The following is a 22,762-nucleotide window of genomic DNA, read 5'->3' as shown; positions in this document are numbered from 1 at the left end:
GTGGGGGGAAACGTATGGGAACTCTGTACTATCCCCCAATTTTTCTGTAAATCTAAAATTGTTTGAAAATTAAAAAGATACATATATTTAAGAAAATCAAGGCTTGCCTGTTTTCCAGGTCCAGCATCTTAACCACAAATTAGGCTGTTTTCCCACATGGCCCAACTGTTTGGCCATGTGCTATTTTGAAATGCCCTGCCCTGTGCTCAGGAAACTTGCATTTATCCTCAGAATGCTCTTTGTTAAACATTGTCGGTTCAAAGATCCTTTCTGAATTTATGATGGACCGAGTCATACAAGTTGTTGTTGTTTGTTTTGGAATAAAACAGGAATTTTCTTAAGTGTAAATTACAGAGCTTTTGGGTAGATTCAAAAGAGGAGGAGACTTTCACTTTTTATTCAATATACTCTGTATTTTTTGAACTACAGAAAGTGTATGACACTTTTCTAGAAAATGCTTTAAAAAGACAGTAAAATACTATACAATGTTTATAAATTTTTGATATCACAAAAAACTGGGAATTCTAGAATTTGCTCAGGGATGAATATTTGGCATAAGGAACATGATTGCCTATAACATCAAACTTTGCCCTGCATTTCCTGGTGTTGGCTGCAACACTTCTGTGACTTTGTTTCCCCAGAGGACTTGTTCTTTGGTGTAATTAACAGATGGCCCTTGATAGGGCTGTCCCTTACAGAAACATATGACCTCCCTGCCTGTCCTCGCAAAAGTAGGCAGCCTGTCTTCAGCGTCTGTGTTCCACCCCTTTGCCCTGCACTTCTCCATCCTCCTTTCACTCTGTTGTCCTTGTCTCCTCTTTCTTCCCCTCAACACCAAGTCAGTATATCCTGACTGGCAACTTTAGCAGGACTCACCCTGCTCTCTCAAAATAGTGATTTCATACAAAACCTTAAAGATGCCTTTTCATTTTTTCATTTCGATAGGTAGATAGCTTTAATTAGAAAATGCATTTTTGCTTTAAAATATCCAGGTGTTTTAGAACCTTGAAATATAGACATTTTAACTATTTTCCTCTTCTTTTGAATGACTTAAATGCTGGTGGTGTCAATAACATGCATTAGGGTCAGTTGCCATTTTCAGTTTTTTAAAAGAATGATTTTATAGATATTTGGCAGAGGCCATGATCAATCATACCTAGAAGTATGCTTTTGCAAATACTTCCAATGTTTGCATAGCATTCATGTGGACAAACACCCAGCTCAGTTAGTGTGAATGTCTAAAATGGTCAAGAAGCCGTCTGCTTGCTGGAACATCACTGACCTCTAGGTGAGAGACGGCTCAGTCTTTGTGATAGTCATTTCTGGTCAAGTTGACTCCCAACACAGCAGTCAGACTGGGGGAGCTTTGTCCTAATTGTTCCACTGCCAAATTCCAGGAAATTTTGCTGAAGTAACCTAAACACTGTGGATTCTTAAATGGGGTTTAGGGATAAGCCAGTAAGGCCTCTATTTTAAAGAATTTTGAAGAAACTTCTTGACTTTTTTCTGATATGTTATTTACTAAAGGAATAAGAGCTGCCAGATTTCACTCACACCGATACACAAAGCATGCACATCTATGTGTGTTGCATGAAGTTATCCATACAGAATGTTGAATAAACAAAACCAAAATGGGAGAGTTTATTTGAATTCAGCATTGTTTCTAAGCATCAGTGTTTTTGGTTGGGGGCATGAGAAGTGTTAAAATGTAGTTACTCTAACGAGCTGAATTGATAAAGATGTCCCTGGCTGTCGCCAGTCTTTCTGTCAGGAGCACGGTGCAAATGAAATCAGGAGGAAGGTCTGCAAAAATGCAGGTGCCCAGGCAATTGTCATCTTCTAGGTATTTGCAGAGCTGGGCTGTCCGCTCTAAGGGCAGGCGCCACATTTTACCTTCCTCCTCAACCCTATAACCTCAGCAAACCTTTGCCTCATGTGTGGAATTGAGAGGTTCATGCCATTCTGCACAATCACACTTTTTTCTCAAACATGCATGTGGGTAATTGAGGATTCTCAGTTATTTTAGATAGTGCCCTCTTCAGTTATCTAAAAGAGCAGCTAAATAGAAAGCACATCAGTCAGGCATTAGGGTGGCTGTGTTCAGACACAGCTAGGCTAATGCTGTACGACCTGAGAGCCATAGATTCATCAGTTAGATGGAGGAATGGTGGGACTTGACACACTTGGAAAATTAATAATGCAGAAAAAGCGACTACTCCTCTGGGCCTGGCAAATGCAAGGCTGTAAATGCAAACTTCAGGTGCCTTGGGTGCTGCGCTGGTGGGCTGATACATCCTCCACGCTGCACCCCTGGGAGCTGCTCCCAGGCACTCCCTGACTCCACTTTAACTCTTTCCATGACTGCTGCCCGCTCCTTCCAGGAGAGCCCAACGCCTCAGCTCCTACCACTGCATCACCCTTATCTTCATTTTACGGAAAGGTCAATTGCCCTTAGCACACCGGCTGACAGCACAGGTCTGATTTCATTTTTATTCATTGTCACCTGCAAGTTGAGTATCATCATCTCTGCATGGCCCCTGAGGAAGCTGGGGTCTAGGGAAGTCAGCGCTCGCGCGAGCCCCTTCTTAGCAGAGGACGCCAGGGGCTCAGACAGAAGACCCCGTCTCCTGTGCTGCCTCTGGACCCCGTAGCCTGAAGTGGTCTTTATCCAAGGGAGGAGCAGGACAGCAGGGCAGCGGGAGAGTGGTGAAGTCCATCCCAGGGCTCCTTTCTGGATTCACTTTGATCCATATTCCCCCGTAAGGACTGATTCAGAACAGAATCCACTGCATGCTGTAACTTTTGGCTAAAAAGTTGTGTTTTTCCTCAAAAGTGTAAGTGGAGTTGAGCTTCCATTTGTGGAAAAGACACTCAGGATAGTAAACATTTCACTCAAAAAAATGGCCTTGGAGGAAAATATATAGAACCTGTGCACAATTATAACCTTGCTTATTTAGCAGGTTGATCAGATACTTTACATATTGTTAGGTATTTATTAGCATGCCTGCTAGTCATCTACGAATCATTTGCAAAGTGCGCTTTGCTTTTTCTTTTCTAATATTTCTAATCTCCCCACTTAACTTTTCCATTTCATCTATTCCTCCCTTCCTCCTCTTTTCCCAAACACAAAAGTCTCCTTACAATTCCTGGCTTAATTATTTTACTGTTATCTTTCTTTACCTCAAGGGTCATCTTTTCTGAGTCACACAGCAAAATTTATTAATGAGAGAAGCAGTTCTCTCTTACATTCTCACCCCTCAAATTTAATCATCAGGAGAGAAGTCTTCTTTAGAGGAATATGAACTGTTAAATGAATGGTATAAAGCAGAATATAATATTCCACTACATTTCATACTATGTCTTTGTTACACTTGCCAGGAAAGCTGGTATTGATGGAAATTGCAGTCATCAGGGAGGCAGAGACTGAGCAAGGTAAGGGGGATTTAGAGAGGCACATTCTTGGTTAAGGTGATGAAGTGAGCAAGGTGGAACCGACGAGATGTATGAGGGTGACAGGAGAAGGCTTCTGTCCCTGCCAAGCAGGCGAGGAGCACTGGGCATGCAGAGGAACAGGGAAGCTGAAATCAAGAGAAAGCCTGAAACACATCATTTTCCTTAGGTGCATGCAGAAATGCAGCATGGAATGTACGCAGTGCTGATTGCTGTGTGTTTACACCTCAGTTTTCATATGTTGGATGAGTGGTTTCTCTTTTACTTTGGCTGTTTTTGAGGGATGGGTGCAGACATATGAGTGCTTCATTCTGGAGCTCTCCCTCTGACCCAGGTGCACAGGGGAGGCTCAGATGAATGGCCATGGAGAGGGGACCCTAAAAGCCTTTCCTCACTTACCAAGCAAAGGAGCAAATCTGTTTACTTAGCACCAAAGCACTGGTCTAATTGGCAAACTCAATCATTTATCAAATCAATGGGAATAAAATAAAAGAAATAATTTATTTGTTGATTTGCCATCATGGTGGTTAAATAACCATGTAGTGACTTAGTGCTATGTCCACCAGAAAAACATGTTCTTAACCTTAATCCATTTCTGTGGGTGTGAACTCAATGTAAATTGGATCTTTTGAGGAGGTTGTTTCAGTTAGGTGCAGCCCAACTGAATCAGTTTGGGTCTTAATCCTATTCCTGGAGTCCTTCATAAGCAGAATGAAATTCAGACTCACACACGCACGCACACACACACACATGCATGTGCACAGAAAGCCACAGGAAAAAGTTGGAAGTTAGTGGAAACCAGAGAAGCCAGGAGAGGCCGCCAAATTCATTGTCATGTGAGAGAAGAGCCAAGGGGTAAGGATCACTGGCAGCCAGCCCCAGAACACCACAGTCTTCCAGGAAAAAGCACTGCTCTGCTGATGCCTTGATTTTGTACTTCTTCTAGCCTCAAAACCATGAGCCAATAAATTACTGTTGTTTAAGCCAACCCGTTGCATGGTGCTTGTTTAGGCAGTCAGGAAACTAAAACAGACCACGATCCCGTATTTTCTATATCCTTTCACAATTTTAATTAGTCATAATAGCTTTTAGGCATTAATGTCAACAATCCCCCTTCTTTGAGTCATGATTAGTAATCTTTAAAAAAAAGTGAAATGAATCTGTTTTACCTTAGTGTTCAGCAAGTAATAGTGGGTTGGGGGGAGATGGGTGATAGGGGCCAAATTCTATGCACCTTTTAAGTGAGACACAGGAGTATATATTGAAAATGCTTAGGAACTATGGAAAACCTGGAGATAATCACCACATTCCCCATATTTTAACTTGGGAGTGTTACCCTTACTACGCCCCCATTTCCAAATTCTCTTTATGTCAATGGGATGTACTGAAAACACTGTTGTCGCACCTACATGTCATTTGATCTATTGTTCAACTCGATTGGACTACCTGATGTGAATCAGTCTGTTTGAGTTAATTATTCAGCAGTCAGTAGACCAGAGAGTTGTGTTACTGGATCTTCATAATGAAAGTATTATTGAGATGAATAAGCAGAATGAAGATATTAACTTGTGTCTTCTGTCTTTGCCCAAACCAGACTGCTCAGACTGGTGTTGGTGAGGTGATCCAACCAGCTATACGAAGAAAGGGAGATAAACACTGGGTCATATGGTAACAAATCTACGGTTACATATTGAAGTCCTAAAACATGTTTATGGTCATAACTCTCAGTTTCTTCTCTCTAGTTCTCTGAAGGGGAAAGGCATTATGAAAATTCAGGAGGCTATAACTCTAAAATTCATTGTCATGAACAAATATTTGACATTCCTAAGAAAGGGAGTGAATCCTTGAGACTGTGCTAAGTTACAGCTGGATTTTTATTTGTCTGCAATTTTAAAATCAGACTGTTAAAACTAATTACATTCAAGGAGAGTTTATCAGAATAAAAGTCTCTGATGTGATATTTTTAGTCTCTGAAATTAAAGTGGCATGCGGGAACCAATAGATCACACTGAAAACAGCCCAGCTTGCCTTTTAGAGTTCTTTAAACAGACTTATTCTGATTGTAACAAAAACACCCATAAATCTATGCACATATATATTGATCTTGGCTTCCTCTTAAAAATGACTCTGTCCTAGTAAGTTGGCATATTTCATAAACAAACCAGCAAATTATTGATCTATCATATACTCTAAAAAGTCCTATGAAGAATCTAGGTTGCTTTTAAGTTCATACTGCACCTAAGGGAATGAGAAACTCTGAAATGAAAAATAGATACTCAAAAAGAAGCGTGGAAGATATATAGCTGTCTCCTTCTACTTGTTTCTAACCCCCATTGTGATTCAATCTGTGTATACTGCATCCCACATTGTATCTACTGATATGACATTCAGAACATTAATGCCATTGCTTCTAAGAAGCTTCATAATTAAGTTACTTACACCCCTACATTTAATAATTGCTTTGTGAAAAAGCCTGTCTAAATCTTCCTTTGCTTAAACAAACGATGTGGAAATTAATATGTTCGTTGAGTATATTCTACCAAAGTCTCACTGTGAACATAGATAAAAAATAATTTTCTATTCATTTAGTCTAAAAAGGATATTACTGTGAGATCTTTTATTAATAAATTAAAATGGTAACCGATGCATTAATCATTGTACCGAATGAAAGAAGATCCCGCATAATGTCATTTTATCAGCTGTGTTTATCCACGATGTGAGCAAGGCAGGCTGTGTATACTAAGTGAATGTCGATTACCTGATTATGAAGATTGAGATTAATACTTGAGGAATCATTTGGTTCTACTTAAAAGCTTGTGTAATTATGTAGGGCCTAGGCTAGCATTATAAATTAACAGGTAATGAATATTGTTTTACTAAAAAAGGCTTTTGTCTTTCAGCAGGGGGAGACAAAGTGTAAACAATAACCAAGATGACAAAATAAATCTTAACATACATTAGAAGGTGATAAATGACAGGAACAAAAAGAAAAAGAGGATCTAATCAGGGCACAAAGGAGAGCCTGGGGAGAGGTGGGCAGATTGCAATTTAAACCAGTGTGGGCAGGCTGGGGACATTTGAGCAAAATCTTAAAGAAGGTGTGAGATTCAGTCGTGCAGGAGGCTGGGGCTGAGAGTCCCAGGCCAAGGCAGCCGTGCAGCCACGGGGTGGAGGTGAGGCCGGGTTTCAGCTGGGAGGCGGGTGTGGGAAACTGTGTGAGGAGACAGGAGGAGGAGAGGGTCAGCATGGCGGCCTGCAGTGAGCTCCTCCGGGGTAGGACGTTGAGGGCCATCGTCTGCTCTGTGGCAGGCAGAGCCTTTGGCTGCTGGAGGGTCAAGTGGGAGAGCTAATGCCAACACCACGTGCCCGATGGTCCTGCTTCAGACAAGTTCTGGGGAGGCGAGAAGGGGTCAGACAACGGAGATGTCGGATGGCTGAGCCACCTGCTTTTCCTAACTATTGAATGTGAGATGAAAGGAAAAGAAAACAGTTAAGGATGCCTTCAAATCTTTTGGTCTGAGTAGCCTGAAAGACAGAACTGCCAACTGCTGAAAGAGAGGGGATGGAATAAGCTGGCAGAGGAGAGTGGGGATTCAGGTTTTCAGTTTTGGGTGTGTTATTTTGAAATGTCTACAGGACATCCAAACGGGAGTGAGGAGCAGGCAACGGGATGGCCACGTCTGGAATTCAAGAGAGGGATTGTGCTGATGGACATAAGTTGGGGTCCTTAGTGCATAGAGAAGCGTGAAGCCTAAGAAAAGAATAGGTGAGATCACCAAGTGAGTAAGTGCAGTAGAGAAGTGTGTGAGTATTCCAAAATGGCTGAGAAGTCTAAATTTAGCAGTATTTAGATAAAGGCAGTCATATGTACATGTAATAAAGAACCTGATCTAGGAATAGGGCTTATTTTAGGTGATGATTGCTAGTCCTCAAATAACCACAAATTAACCATAAATTGATACAATATCCAATCTCTAAAACACAAACACCTCAATTTCACATATTAACGTAGTCACCGAGTAATTCAAAGATGAAAACAGATTATTTCCAGGCTTGCATATGTTTTCTATGACAAACCAAGAAAATCCCCAGATAATCTATGCAGATACACTCAGTTTACAAGAATTAACTTCATTAGATACAATGAATTATTTCTTAGAATCATTGACTACATTATCTTAATTGCATATTTATAATAGTATTAAAGTAAATCACAGTTTTTCAAATCAGAATATTTGATTCTAATTTCTAGTTTGGGCGTTTACTTAGCAATATGTCTTTAGACAAAGCATCAAAACAAATCCCTAATTTTCAGCTTCCTTAGGTAATAATAAATCTACCCCATCGTGGTGGAAATCACATTTTTTTTTTCTGAGTTTTAAAATTCTACAATCATTTTCTCTTTGAAATACCTCTAATTTAGAAGTGTGTGTTTTATATTATTAAAGGTATGGGATGTTTTGGTTACCTTTCCCATTTTGATTTTTGATTGCCTTGAATGGACACAGTCAGAGAATAAGGCTGGTATAATATTGATATTTTGGTAATTGTTTGAGATATGTTTTGGGTTTATTCTTTGTAAATGTTCTAGGAGTATCTGAAAAATAAATTTTATTCTCTAAATATGGAGTACAGGGTATTCCATATTCCATTATAACATGGCTACTAACCATGTTCAAAATGTTTATATCCTTACAAATTTTTTAATGTTTTACCAATTTCTGAAAAAGTTATGTCAAAGTCTTGACTATGATTATGACTTTTTCTATATCTTCTTGTGATTAATTTAATGTTTTTCTTGTTATCATTTTTACTAAGTGCATACAGATCCAGAAACACTGTATCATTTAGATGAAAAGACTCTTCTATCAAGAGATTCTATCAATTCATTTCTTCATCCATCATAAATTCTTCATTGCTTGAAATCTATTTTGTCATAACAATATAGATATACCAAATTCCTTTTGGTTTGTATTTGCCTGATGTAAAATCTGTTCTTGGGGGCAGGGAGGGGGGTGGTTTTATTCTACTTATTTATTTTTAATAGTTCCTGTCAGAAACTCTGTATTTTAATAGGACATGTAATCCATTACATGCATTGCTATTACTAAGTGTGTTAGGCTGGCACCTCAGGAGCAATGCCTGGAAGAGAAGGAGCCTAAGAAAAGGTGGAATTAAGTACAAAGGAGAGTAACTTTCATTCAGTCCATTAGGGGATATCTGGGGAGAGTGGAGGTCACATCTCAGAGCTGTACCTATCAAGCTAGAATGCTGGACTTTTAGACTCAAATATACATCAGTCATTGGTTAGGGGCTGCCCTTTAGTAAGAAGCTGGGAGGGGGCATAAATTCACACTTATTCCCTGCTCTCTGTGTACCCGGGCATCCCTCAGGAAGAGAGCCAGTGGTGAGGTTGCTGGACGTGAAAATAACAAGAGAATCCGTGGGGATATGGACACAGTTCCGGCATATTAGGCTACATTGATACAGTTAAAATCCTCTACTATCTTATCTATACTATCTATAATGATTTTGCTTCTTTTTCTCTACTTTCTCGTATCTGTTAGATAAACATATATATACATTATATATATATATATATAAACACATATCTATATACATAGTCTATTTAGTCCAAACATAAATTTTGAAACTATACATTATATTTTAGTAGTGTGATGGTTGGGTTCATGTGTCAACTTGGCCAAGTGATGGAACCCAGGTGTCTGGTCAAGCAAGCACTGGCCTAACCGTTACTGCAAGGGCATTTGTGGCTGGTTAATAAACCAGAAGGCTGGTTTATTAAATCATCAGTCAACTGATTGCGTCTGTGGCTGATTACATTTACAATCAACTAAGAGAGTACCTTCCTCAATGAGAGAATCCAATCAGTTGGATTTAGTTCAATCAGTTGAAGAATTTTACAGGAGAAGAGAGAACTTTCACTTTTTTCTTCAGCCAGCCAGCCTCTCCTTGGGAGTTTACTGAAGTTGCCAGTTTGCAGCCTGCCCTACAGAATTTGAACTCATGCATCCTGCCCTATGGAATTTGGACTCATGCATCCCCACAGTTGCATGAGACACTTTTATTAAATCTCATATTTACGGATATCTCCTTTTGGTTATGTTTCCCTAGAGAATCCTGACTAATACAAGTAGTCTTGCATTTCTAACATCCTCATTTGACTGCATCTAAAATTAATCAGTATAATGAATCCCTCCTAAGTGGAAAAGGGCTCATACTGTAAACACCTTTCCCATTTTCCATGTCATAGTTGTGCATTATTTTATCTTCACCTTGTTTTTAAATACTGAGAAATAACTACACATTATTAGTACATTTTTGCCAAGATAAAGCTTACTTTGTTTACCAAAAATATTAAAAAAACTCTGTTTCACTGTTGATCTTTCCTTTTTATATTCTTTCTCTTCTAAATTTGTTCAGTTTCCTTAAAATACATCCTTTGGTAAGTTCTTCCAAAAGAGTCTGTGACTAGGACACTTTCTTTGTTTAAACATGTCTTTATTTTCCTTAAATCAGTAGGTACACAATTCTATATTGATAGACATTTTACACCAACTCTTTCAAGATACCACCAGATTACTTCAGACTCCAATTGAGTTTAAATGTTTTAATTTATATTTTAAAAATTTAATATATGTGGCTTTCTTTTCAAGTACACCGAATTCAAGTACTCAAGAATCTTTAGGAATATTTGACTAACTCTTTTAAAAAGCCAGAGGAAATAAACTTACTCAGAGCCATTAACTCTGCTGTAAAGAATAGACAGAGAAATTCCCTGCTTTACCAAACTCAGAGCTGTACAGATGCCCACAGCATGGCGTTTTGCATTCTGTAAAAAGAGAACGTGTTTCCTCTCCTCTTAACCTCTACGACAGCCATTCCCATAATTGCAGTGAATTGTTGTGAACTCAGAGAATGGACTCCATGGTGCAAATTAGAAAATTTTTTTAAAACTTCTAATGATTGTGGAAAATCAATAAGAAAAAACTTTTAACTGTATAACTTATAGGGAAAGATAAACATCCTTAAGTTTACTTTGTTCTAGGTGAAATCTGGGATAACTTAACAAAAATAAATACATGTATAAATGCACAAACAAACATACACACTAAGCTTGGGCATGTTATTGAAGTAGCTTGTAAAAAGAAGTAAATTTTTTTAAACGCTGATTTAACCATAGTAAAAAAAAAATGTATTTCAAAACATTTTCAGGACAAATAAATATGTGTGACAGTCCCTGGGATTGACTATAAAATAAATAGTGAAGGAACCTAAGGGGGCTTGACCTCCCACTGTATTAATCTTGGGAAAATGGATGTGGAAGTCTAGTAACCAATTAGAATCTCAAACACTTTCTTTTATCCTTTGTATAATCTGAACTCAAGTACTTAAACTTGTGGAATTCCCAGATATCTTCCTGAGGGGACCCTATTAATACTCACTCTTTGGGGAAATTTGCTTAGTTAAATTTAATACAGTTCTCAAACATGACTTTTTAGCTATTGGAACTCTTCCACTGTGCTCCAGATGATGATTTATTGGAATTGTCAACTTATTTATTTTCTCCTATTTCCTCTAACAACACAATCACAATTCTGTGGTCTCAGTTTATACTCAATTTCATTAACAAAAAAGAAAAGAAAAAATCCTCTAATTCTCTTGCTGTCAAATCTACTAATTTGTTCAATGATACCTTTAAACTTGATAGAATTTTTCTCCATGGCAACAACACATGCAAGTTCTCTATGTGATTAATTTACATGAGGAACAACTGTATTCCAAGCACAGATATTCTATTATTTATCACATTAACATTTTTTGTTACATTTGGAGAAATATGTTAGCAATCTGACAACCATTTGAGCCTTCTTCAGGTTTTGAATTTGGGAATAAAAGCTCACCGTCTTGATACAGGGCAAGGTGGAAAACAATACAATTTAGTTGTCCTTGGAGATTTGCGCATCATGTCGTGAGTACACATCCCCGTCTTGAAGCTGACCGCTTAGGAACTTCACGTCAGATTCTCATCAACGTTTACTTAGAAACTTCACCATTAGGTAATATGCACCAAGGGAGATGAAATCTACTGAGAGCCCAATATACGCCAGGGCGGGGTTGCCTGAGTCTGCCCAGGCTGCTGTGACACCCACCATGGACTGCCGGGTTTACCCAGTGGGAATTTATGGGCTCACGATTTTAGACTCCAAGACTGAGGTCTTTCAAGGCCATGCTTTCCCCCAAGTCTGTCCTGGTGCTGGCTGCCCACGCTCCGGGGCCCCTGGGATGGCATCTCCGCCACATGGCTGTCTGCCTTCCTGCCCCCCCCCCCGAGGCTTTCTCTGGTGCATCCAAATTTCTTTCACCTTCTAAGGCCTCCATCCTGTGGATTAAGGTCCACTCACATTCAACTGGGCCTTGTCTAAACAGGACCTTCAAAGATCCTATTCACAAATCAGTCCACAGTTTAATGACAACATCTTCAAAAGCCATATGACAAATGGGTTCACACCCATAGCACATGATTCAATCCCCAGCAGGTGCTAAGTGTATTTGGAAACAAAAGCAAGGTATACCATTTCAATTCTCTAGAAATCTAATACTGACCAGGAGAGGAAATCCACAACAAATAAACACAGAGTAATGAGTTAAGGAGTTGGTACATTTACAAAACAGAAAATTATCTTTGTGACAATGGAAGGATGTAACAATAGAATTCACATATTTTCCTTTTATTAGTTTTGAACAAAACATTCAGGAGCCTCTCAAGGATTTCCCTCTGCATTCCGCTAGAGAGAGAAGCAAGAATATGTCAGCTCTCACTTTGCTTAGCAGCTACGTATGTGATAAGAAGGTCATAAGATTTGGAAAACTGGCATGCAGATAATGGTTCCAGAGCCATAGCAGAAATTTGCATCTCAGTTTCCCACTTTGAAGGATAAATACAAGTCTCATCTGTATCTTTTAATAGAAGGGCTTACCCATGGTGGCCAAATTTCAAAGAAAATTAAGTCATCTGGAATACTGAGGATTCTGATAATGAATTTTAAGCTGCTCAATGGTGTTTTATGATAATGACTTTTAGATCACTTGTGTTTGGAAATATCAATACTTTTACCAACCAAGAGCTTTGTATTTTTCCCCTTAGCCATACTAGCAGTGAATTCACCAGCCATCACTCTTTTTGGTAAGTTCCCTTATATGAGAAAAATTTCACCCAGCCCTGTGGATTGCCTATGAGAACTCGTTTCAGTCACAACAATTTATCTTTCCTGATCTCACCATACTTCTTTTCCTCTGTAAGACATTGCAAGGTCTTGTTATATTATCTTAGGTTTCAGAGTCAAAAAAAAATAAGGTTTAATCTTGCAGTTTTTTTGCTCTGTTCTCCAAGGAGAAAGTTCCTCACTGCAAGAAAGAATAAGGCATTTTAAAATCTCTCTCTCCTTTTGGACAAGAGAAGATTAATTGAGTATAATTTTGAGTTAGAGGTAGATATATTAAGCCTGAAAAAATCTCAAAGATCCCTCAAGACTGGGCAAAATGTGTAATTTTGTTTTCCATGCTGGGTGGAGTTTTAAAAGCAATGGCTTCTTTTTATGATGAATATCATCCATTTTTCCTTCTTGCAAGAATTCTTCTGATTTATCTGCCATTTCAGTCAGATACCAAAAAAAAAAAACTAACTAAAAAATAAAATTAAAAATTAAAAAAAAAAAAAACATATTCTCCACTTTCAGCTTTAGCACATTTTAATCACCAGCAGTTTTACCTGTTCTTAACATAGGTGTATTTAAGAACTGCATCTTTGTTGATCTCCGGGATAGTTCTGTTCTCCGGTAAGATCAAAGCAAGACGGTACAAAAGAGAAGTATTGCTTGTGATTTGCATCCTTAGCATGAAATTTGAATTAAAAAAACACCAAAAAAGATGAAAATGCCAAAGTGAGAAGACAATAACCACAGTGTTCTTTTACCTATTACCCTGCCTGCCCAGATTGCAACTGGATATTTATTGACAGTGTGTCTGTTACTGTGTTGCAAATGCAAAAGGAAAGCCCAGCTCAAGGTGAGAATTTAAGATGGAGATTTGTAAAAGATTGGCCTAGAACAGTGTTTGGAACAGGAGTTAGTGATTGTACAGACTCATTAAACAATGACTATAAACCTTACTGTGCAAAGGGTGGCATGTATAAACTAGAATAATGCTTATTGCTGTATCTTTCTTTACACGAACATATCTTTATTATTACTGACAGTTAAGACAACAGTGGCTCAGGAGAGCAGCTGGGCTTCCCTGTCCTTAGCAAGGGGAGTGTGCTTATGATAGTGGCCCCAGTGAGGGGGGCGGTGTCCCCCAGGGTGGTTTCTGTGTCTCATGTTCAGAAGGGGTCAGGTGTGTTTGTTCTGTTTCTGTATCTTTTGTTTTTCTGATCAGAACTTCACTACTGACCCGTTCTAGGCAGCTATCCTGCAGACACATGGATGTGAGAGTAGGAAGGGAGTACATGTTGGGATTGCTTGGAATCTGTGATACTTGAACAAAAACACCTGGGAGCTGTGCTCTGTCCTCACCCCTACCCCCACCCTGGTTCATACTGAGGAACTGAGCTCTGAGGGGTTGGGGCTGAGTGGAGTCGGGGCTGGAACCCTGCCCCCAGGGGAGTGCCCTCTGGGTCTTCAATCCAGAACTGTTCACATGAAGATACTCGCTGTTCATGAAGACACTGATGTTCAAGTATTAAGACCTATGCAATATTTTTAATTTTTCTAATAAAAGACACCCATCCCTGGTCACAGTGAGGAAGGTCAGAAAAGTTCCCTCAGGAGACCCACGCTGATATTGGGGGATTGGACAACAAATTCAGGAAATTAAGGAACCTGTGGGGCTCCCTCTCACACATCCTGAAAATTATGAAGAGATGGGTATAGAACTCCCTAAGGGGATCGTTCCCTGTGATCCACCTGGCACAGGTAAAGCATTGTTAGCCAAAGTAGTAGCAAACCACACGTGGGCCACTTTCCTGAGAATGGCTGACTCTGCATTTACTCAGAAGTACCTAAGACATGGGCACAAACTTGTGCAGGGAATGTTTCAAGTTGATGAAGAACATGCACCATCCATTGTATTTATTGATGAAACTGATGGCATTGGGACAAAAAGATGACTCAAATTCCGGTGGGGAGAAATTCAGCAAACTGTGTTGGAACTGTTGAACGAATTGGATTGATTTGGCTCAAGGGGAGGTGTGAGAGTTATCCTGGCCACAAACTGAACAGAAACTTTGGATCCAGCACTCATCAGACCAGGCCGCATTGACAGGAAGATCGAGAAGCACGTCTTCCAGATTCACACAAGCAGGATGGTGTTGGCTGATGATGCAGCCTTGGATGACTTGATCATGGCTAAAGATGACCTCTCTGCTGCTGACTTCAAGGCAACCTGCACAGAAGCTGGTCTGATGGCCTTGAGAGAACGTAGAATGCAGGTAATAAATGAGGACTTCAAAAAATTTAAAGGAAATGGTCTTTATAAAAAACAAGAAGGCACCCTTGAGGGGCTTTTTCTCTAAATGAGCCACATACCTTTAAGAAAATGATTGGGCATTTCCCCAACCCTCTCAGAAGACAAGGTTGGGGAAGTTGCCCAGGGGAACCCATATTCCAGTTTATTTTTATTAACCAAACTTTTCTGTATCTTTTTGAGCGTGATCTGTAGGACGCCCCTTGGGCTGCATTCATCAGTTGGTCACTGTGCAGCACTGTTTCCAGTACAATGTATTCTTTCAGAAGCAAAACAAAACAAAACAAAATAAAAAAGCTAACTAAATTGAACACTGGGTTTGTCTGGGTCAAGTACTGCCTTAGTTTCCCAGAGCTGCTATGGCTAAGACCACACAGTGAGTTGGCTTAAACAACTGGAATTTATTGTTTCATGGTTTTGGATGCCAGAAGTCCCAAATTGAGGTGCTGGCAAAGCCATGCTTTCTCTGGAAATCCATCACCCTGAGGATGCATGCCACAATCCTTGGGGTTCCTTGGCTTGCATTTCTGCCTCTGTCATGTGGTGACATTCTTGGTCTCCTCCCACAGTTTTCCCTGACCGATGGCACCAGAATTTCTTCTCTTTATAGGGCTTCCAGCAATATAGATTAAGACCCATTTTAATTCAGTCTGGCCACACTTTAACATCATCACAAGGTCTTATTTACAAATGGGCTTACCCCCACAGGAACATGGATTAAGGTTTGAACAAGTTTTTGTGGGATATATGATTTAATCCCCCAACAGGTACCATTCCTTAGCAATTTCTAAAGAGGAACTTTACATTCAGTTCTTTGTAGAGAGAATAAAACAATGAAAAGAACCAAGCTCAGATTTTGGAATAAACTATGATCAAACTTGTATATACACATACATATTACAGAAAAATACAGGATGTTTCTATTCTCAACTTGATTGAGTAGTAGAATTTGAATGATTAAGTGGTCAGAAAATATATAAATTAAGTCTCACTTTTTCATGAGAAAATCTGATGTCATCTTCCTGAATAAAACAAAGGAACTAAATGCAAATTGTGCAAAGAAAACAATAAATAAAATTTACTCCTGTATAAATTTGAATCCAAATAAATAAGACTACTGAAGTTTGGAATGAATGAGAAAATGAAGTTGTGGAGAGGCTTTTAAAAGAGCTAAGGGAATTTGCTTTGTCCCTGAACTAATTTCAAAGTTCCTTCTCAATGGCAATAAATAGGTAAACTCTTAAAGTCTTATTTTAGTTAATTACAAATCCTGCAACTTTCTTCTCCAGAAAACAGCAGGCTAATTAAGGAATATCTGAATGAAAGTTCTAAGACCTTGGGGTTGAAATCATGTCATTATCATTTCCTTTGTCCTCAACTCAAGTATTTTACCTTTAGCAGTGTCTCTGTGTTTCATGCAGATTTACATTTCAATTGAAAGAGTCATGTACAAGGAATATTTACACAAAAGTTCTTCATAGTTTGTGGGACTTTAGGAATGTCCACCACCAGATATTTCCTCTTCAAAGTACAACCTTCAGCAGGAGTTTCTAGAGTCCTGGAGAATTCATATTGATTTTTTACTGCAGTCTCTTCCTAGAAGAATAGGCATAATAAGAGAGCAGAGCCTTTGAATCAAAGTGTTTGCTTTATTCACACATCCAGAAATACTTGTGTATATCAGTTCTTGAATGGCCTCTTCCCTGTTTGATGGTGCATAAATCAGCTTTTTTTTCCTTTTATCTCTTATTGCTAAGACTTTCAATCAAGCACTTGAAGACATCCTATGGGATGTTCTATATTCTCAATACAGAATAGTACAATTTACATTATCAACAATAAATCTCAAATACTTAGATACAAATCTAAAAAATTACATGCAAGATCTGAAATGATGAAAATAATAAAACACTGATGAAACAAATAAGAAGAAGTGAAGAGATATATTATGTCCACTGATTGGATAACATAGTGTTGCTAGGATTTCAATTCTTTTCAAATTGATCCATAAGTTCAATACAATCCAAATCAAAATATGAGGATCTTTTTTTTTATTCTAAACCTCAATGTTGATTCTAAAATTTATAGAAGAATGTGAAAGGACAAAGAATAGTCAAATAAAGTTTGTAAAACAGAAACAATGTTGGGGGACTCATGCAGGCTGATTTTAGGATTTACTGTAAATATATGGTAATTAAGAATGACTCATGCAGGTTGATTTTAGGATTTACTGTAAATACATGGTAATTAAGAAAGTATAATATGGACAAAAAGATAGAAATACAGATCAACTTAACAGGTCACTTTCAGAGAAGATGGTGGAGTAGGGAGCCTCAGGACTCAATCCTCCCATCAAAACAACTATTAAACAGACAGGGACTGTCTGAAACAACTATTTTGAAATCCTAGAGGCCAGAAGAACAGCATCCAGTGAAGAGCATGGAGACTGATAAATCATGGTAAAGAAGAGTGAACTTGTCTCTGCCCAGCAGCTACTGGCACCTACCCCTACCCTCACAGTAGTCCACCACGGCATCTCATAACTGGCCAGCTGTTGCTAGCAGAAAGAGATGTAAAATCCTCTCCCTGTGAGAGGGAGGTTTGCCACCTGAGAAACAGAGGGGACACCCAAACTCCTGTAAACAGGGGAATTCCCAAACAACTAACAAGCAAAAGCCCAGGACAAGACAGAGGTCCAGTAAGACAGGGAAAACCCTGCACACTGCATTCACCTTGGAAAGACCTTCTGACAGGAGGTCTGAAGATCAGGAAAATCTCTATTGTGTCACCAGCTGCTTACAAAACCAGGAAACAGACATATCAAGGAGTAAATCCCAGATTTAACATTTTAAACATATTAAAATATACAGTGTCTGACAGAAGAATAAAACACAAAGAAACAGGAAATGATGGCTCATGCAAAGGAAGAGGATAAAAATACAGAAAACACCAATAAAGAAGATGAGAATGTGGACATGCTGAACAAAGCCTTTCACAATGCTTAAGGTGATGAAGGAAGGTACAGAGAAAGAATTACAAGATAGCAGGAAAACGCTGAATGAATAATATGAGAGTCTAGGCAAAGAAATGTAAATTTTAAAAAGGAAGTGAAGATCACAGTAATGGAAATAAAAATGCCCAGGAGGGTTTCAGGAGCAGAATGGAGCTTGCAGAAAAAGGAATCAGTGAACTTGAAGACAAGACACTTGAAATTATGTTCAAAAAAATCTCTTAAGTCAATTCAAGGAAATGAAGGAGAAAAAGGCAAATGAGGTAAAAGATATTAAGAAGATAGTGGGTGAGCATAAAGAAGCATTTGGAAGTATACAAAGAAACATAACAGAATTTATGGGAATGAAAGGTACAATAGAAAAGATTAAGAAAATGCTAGAGGCATACAACAGCAGATTTGAACAGGCAGAAGACAGAATCAGCAATATAAAAGGCAGGACAACTGAAATCTTACAGACAAAAGAACAGAAGGAAAAAAGAATGGAAAAATTGAGAAACTGAGCAGTTTAAAAAAGATTTGAATGATAGCATGAGGCACACAAATATATGCATCATGGGTGTTCCAGATGGAGAAGAGAAGGAAAAGGGCAAGAGGGAATGTTTGAGGAAATAATGGCTGAAAATTTACCAATTCATGAAAAACATAAATATACATGTCCAAGAAGTACAACATACACCAAATGGATTATATCACAGTAAACCTACTCTGAGACATTTACTAACCAGAATATCAAATGCCAGTGATAAAGAGAATCCTGAAAGCAGCAAGAGAAAAACAATGCATCACATTCAAGAGAACTGCAATAAGTTAAAGTGCCAATTTCTCATCATAAACCATTGAGGCAAGAAGGCAGTGGTATGATATATTTAAGGGAATGAAACAGAAAAACTTCCAGCAAAGAATTCATTATCTGGCAAAACTGTCCTTCAAAAATAAGGGAGAGTTAAAATATTCACAGATAAACAGAAACTAGGGGGTTCATCAACAAGATGCCTGCCCTGTAAGAAATAGTAAAGGGAGTTCTGCAGGTTAAATGGAAAAGAGCAGAGAGAGAAGATTGGAGTAGAGTGTAGAAATGAGGATTATCAGTAAGGGTAATTAAAAGGGTAAAATAAAAGATGAAAATAAGATGTGAGACATAAAAACCAAAGGATAAAATGGTTGAAGTAAGCACTGCCTTTACAGTAAAAACATTCAGTGTTAATGGATTAAACTTACCAATCAAAAGACACAGATTGTCAGAAAGGATGAAAAAGTATGATCCACCTATATGCTGTCTACAAGAGACAAACCTTAGACCCAAATAAAAAAATATGTAGAAAATGAAAGGTTATAAAAAGATATTCTATGCAAACAGTAACCAAAAAAAAGAGCTGCAGTAGCTATACTAATATTGGACAAAATCAATTTTAAATATGAAACTGTTAAAAGAGACAAAGAAGGACACTATATTTTAATAAAATGGGCAATCCACCAGGAAGAAAAACAACCCTAAATATTTATGCACCTAACCATGATAACACAAAATACATGAAGCAATACTGTCAAAACTGAAGGGAGAAATAGATGTCTCTACAATAATAGTTGGATACTTCAATACAAGACTCTCATAAATAGATAGGACATCTAGACAGATGATCAATAAGGAAATACAATTTTAATAATATGATAAAGAAACTAGACCTAACAGGCATATACAGAAAACTGCACCCCCAAACAGCCAGATATACATTCTTCTCAAGTGCTTCTATATCATTTTCCAGGATAGACCATGTTGGGTCACAAAACAAGTTTCAATAAAGTTTAAAAGACTGAAATTATACAAAGGATTTTTTTCTGACCATAATGGAATAAAACCAGAAATCAGTAACAGACAGAGAACTGGAAAATTCACAAATATTTGTGAGTTAAACTGCACACTCTTAAATCAGTGGGTCAAAGAAGAAATTGCAAGAGAAATCAGTAAATAGCTTGAGATGAGTGAAAATGAGAGCACAATGTATCAATACTTATAAGATGCAGCAAGGCAGTGTGGAGATGGAAATTTATAGCCCTAAATGACTACGTTTAAAAAAAGAGGAAAGAATATAATAAAAAACCTAACCACACACCTGCAGGAACTAGAAAAAGAATAGCAAATTAATCCCAAAGCAAGCATAGGGGAAGAAATAACAAAGATTGCAGCAGAAATAAATGCAATTGAGAACTAAAAACACAATAGAGAGAATTACCAAAACCAAAAGTTGTTTTTTTGAGATTATTAAAACTGACAAACCCTTAGCTAGAATGCCAAAGATAAAAGGAGAGAAGATGCAAATAAATGAAATCAGAAATGAGAGGGAGGACATTACTATCGACTCTACAGAAATAAAAAGGATTATAACAGTACACTATGAACAACTGTATGCAAAAAAGTTATACAATTTAGATGGACAAATTTCTGAAAACACAAAAACAACCTACACTGACTCTAGAAAAAATAGAAGACCTCAACAAACCAATTATAATTAAAGAGATTAAGTCATCAGAAACCTCCCAATAAAGAAAACCCCAGGTCCAGATTGCTTCACAGGTGAATTTTGCCAATTATTCCAAGAATTAACAGCCTCCTGCTCAAACTCTTCCAAAAATTGAAGAGGAGGGAACAGTACCTAACAAATTCTATGAGGCCAAATCATCCTCATACTAAAGCCAAATAAAGATACTAACATAAGAGAAAATTACACACCAATTACTCTACTTAACATAGATGCAAAACTCCCCAACAAAATACTTGCAAATCAAATCCAACAGCACATTAAAATAATTATACACCATGATCAAGCAGGTTTTGTCCCAGGTATGCAAGGGTGACTCAACACAGGAAAATCAATTAATGTACTACACCGCATAAACAAATCAAAGGGGAAAAAATCACATGATCATCTCAGTCAATGCAAAAAAGGCATATGAAAAAATCCAGCATCCCTTCTTGATAAAAACACTTTGAAAGACAGGTATAGAAGGAATCTTCCTCAACATGATCAAGGGCATGTACAGCTGACATCATACTCAGTGGCTGAAGACTGACAGCTTTCCTTCCAAGATCTGGAACAAAACAAGGATGCCCACTGTCACCACTGTTATTCAACTTTGTACTAGAAGTTTCTTCAAGAGCAGTTATGGAAGAAAAGTAAATAAAAGGCATTCAAATTGAAAGGAAGAGGTAAAAATTCACCCTTTGCTGATGACACGGTCATATATATAGAAAGTCCTGAATACTACAACAAAGCTATGGAGCTAAAACACAAGCTTAGAAAAGTAGTGGAATACAGGATCAACACATAAAAATAAGTAGTGTTTCTGTACCTAGGAATGAGGAATCAGAGAAGGAAATCAGGAAAAGAATTTAATTTACAATAGCAATGAAAGAATCAAATATCTAGGAGTTAATTTAACCAAGGATGTAAAGGACTTGTACACAGAAAACTGCAAAACATTGATTAAAGAAGTCAAAGAAACCTAAATAAATGTAAGGATATTCCATATTCATGGATTGGAAGACTAAATATCATTAAGATGTCAGTTATACCCAAATTGATTTATAAATACAATGCAATCCCAATCAAAATCCCAACACTCTGGTGAATTAGAAATGCCAATTATCAAATTTATTTTGAATGGTTTGGGGCCCTGAATAGCCAAAAACATCTTGAAAAAGAAGTTTGGAGGACTCACACTTCCTGACTTTAAAGGATATTACAAACCTACAGTGGTCAAAACAGCATAGTTCTGGCATAAAATAGACATATTGACCAATAGAATCAAATCGAGAGTTTAGAAGTAGGTCCTCTCATCTATGGCCAATTGATATTTGACAAGGATGCCAAGTCCAACCAATTGGGACAGAACAGTCTCTTCAAAAAATGGTGTTGAGAAAACTGGATATCCATATCCAAAACAATGAAACAGTACCCCTACCTTACATCTTAAACAAAAATGAACTCAAAATGGATCAAAGACCTACATATAAGAACCAGGAACATAAAACTCCTAAAGGAAAATGTAGGGCAGCATCTTCAAGATCTTGTGGTAGGGAATGGTTTCTTAGACTTTACACCCACAGCACAAGCAATGGAAGAAAAAGATAGATAAATCGGGCCTCCTCAAAATTAAAAATGTCTGCACTTCAAAGAATTTTGTCAAAAAAGTGTAAAAGCATCCTCCCCAATGGGAGAAAATACTTGGAAAACACATATCCAGTAAGTGTTTAACATCTAGAATATATAAAAAAATTCTACAATTCAACACTAAAAAGACAAACAATTCAATTTAAAAATGGGGAAAAGACTTGAATAGACAGTTTTCCAAAAAAGAAATACAAATGGCTAGAAAGCACTTGAAAAAATGCTCAATAGCGTCAATTATTTGGAAAATACAAATCCTAACCACAATGGGATACCATTTCACACCCAGAAGAATGGCCACTACTAAAAAACCAGAAAACTACAAGTGTTGGAGAGGATGTGAAGAAATAGGAGTACTTAATCACTGCTGGTAGCAATGAAAAATTGTGTAGCCACTGTGGAAGACAGTTTTGTGGAGTCTTCCATGATGGCCATATGATCTGGCAATCCTGCTACTAGATCTTTACCCAGAAGAACTGAAAGCAGGGACACAAAAATCATCTGAACACCAATATTCATAGTGGTATTATTCACAAATGCCAAAAGATGGACACAATCTAAGAGTCCAACAACTGATGAATGGATAAAG

The 22,762-nt window shown here is 37.9% G+C and overlaps 1 pseudogene; it reads left to right on the top strand.

The window, feature by feature from the left end:
• The first annotated feature begins 11,438 nt into the window (after positions 1–11,438).
• LOC119505971 lies at positions 11,439–15,043 on the top strand (annotated as a pseudogene).
• The last annotated feature ends 7,719 nt before the right edge of the window (positions 15,044–22,762 follow it).

Source organism: Choloepus didactylus, chromosome 11 (genome assembly GCF_015220235.1).
Source record: "Choloepus didactylus isolate mChoDid1 chromosome 11, mChoDid1.pri, whole genome shotgun sequence".
NCBI lineage: Eukaryota > Metazoa > Chordata > Mammalia > Pilosa > Megalonychidae > Choloepus > Choloepus didactylus.
The sequence above is the reverse complement of the archived record's forward strand: the minus strand, read 5'-3'. Positions and strand labels throughout refer to the sequence as shown.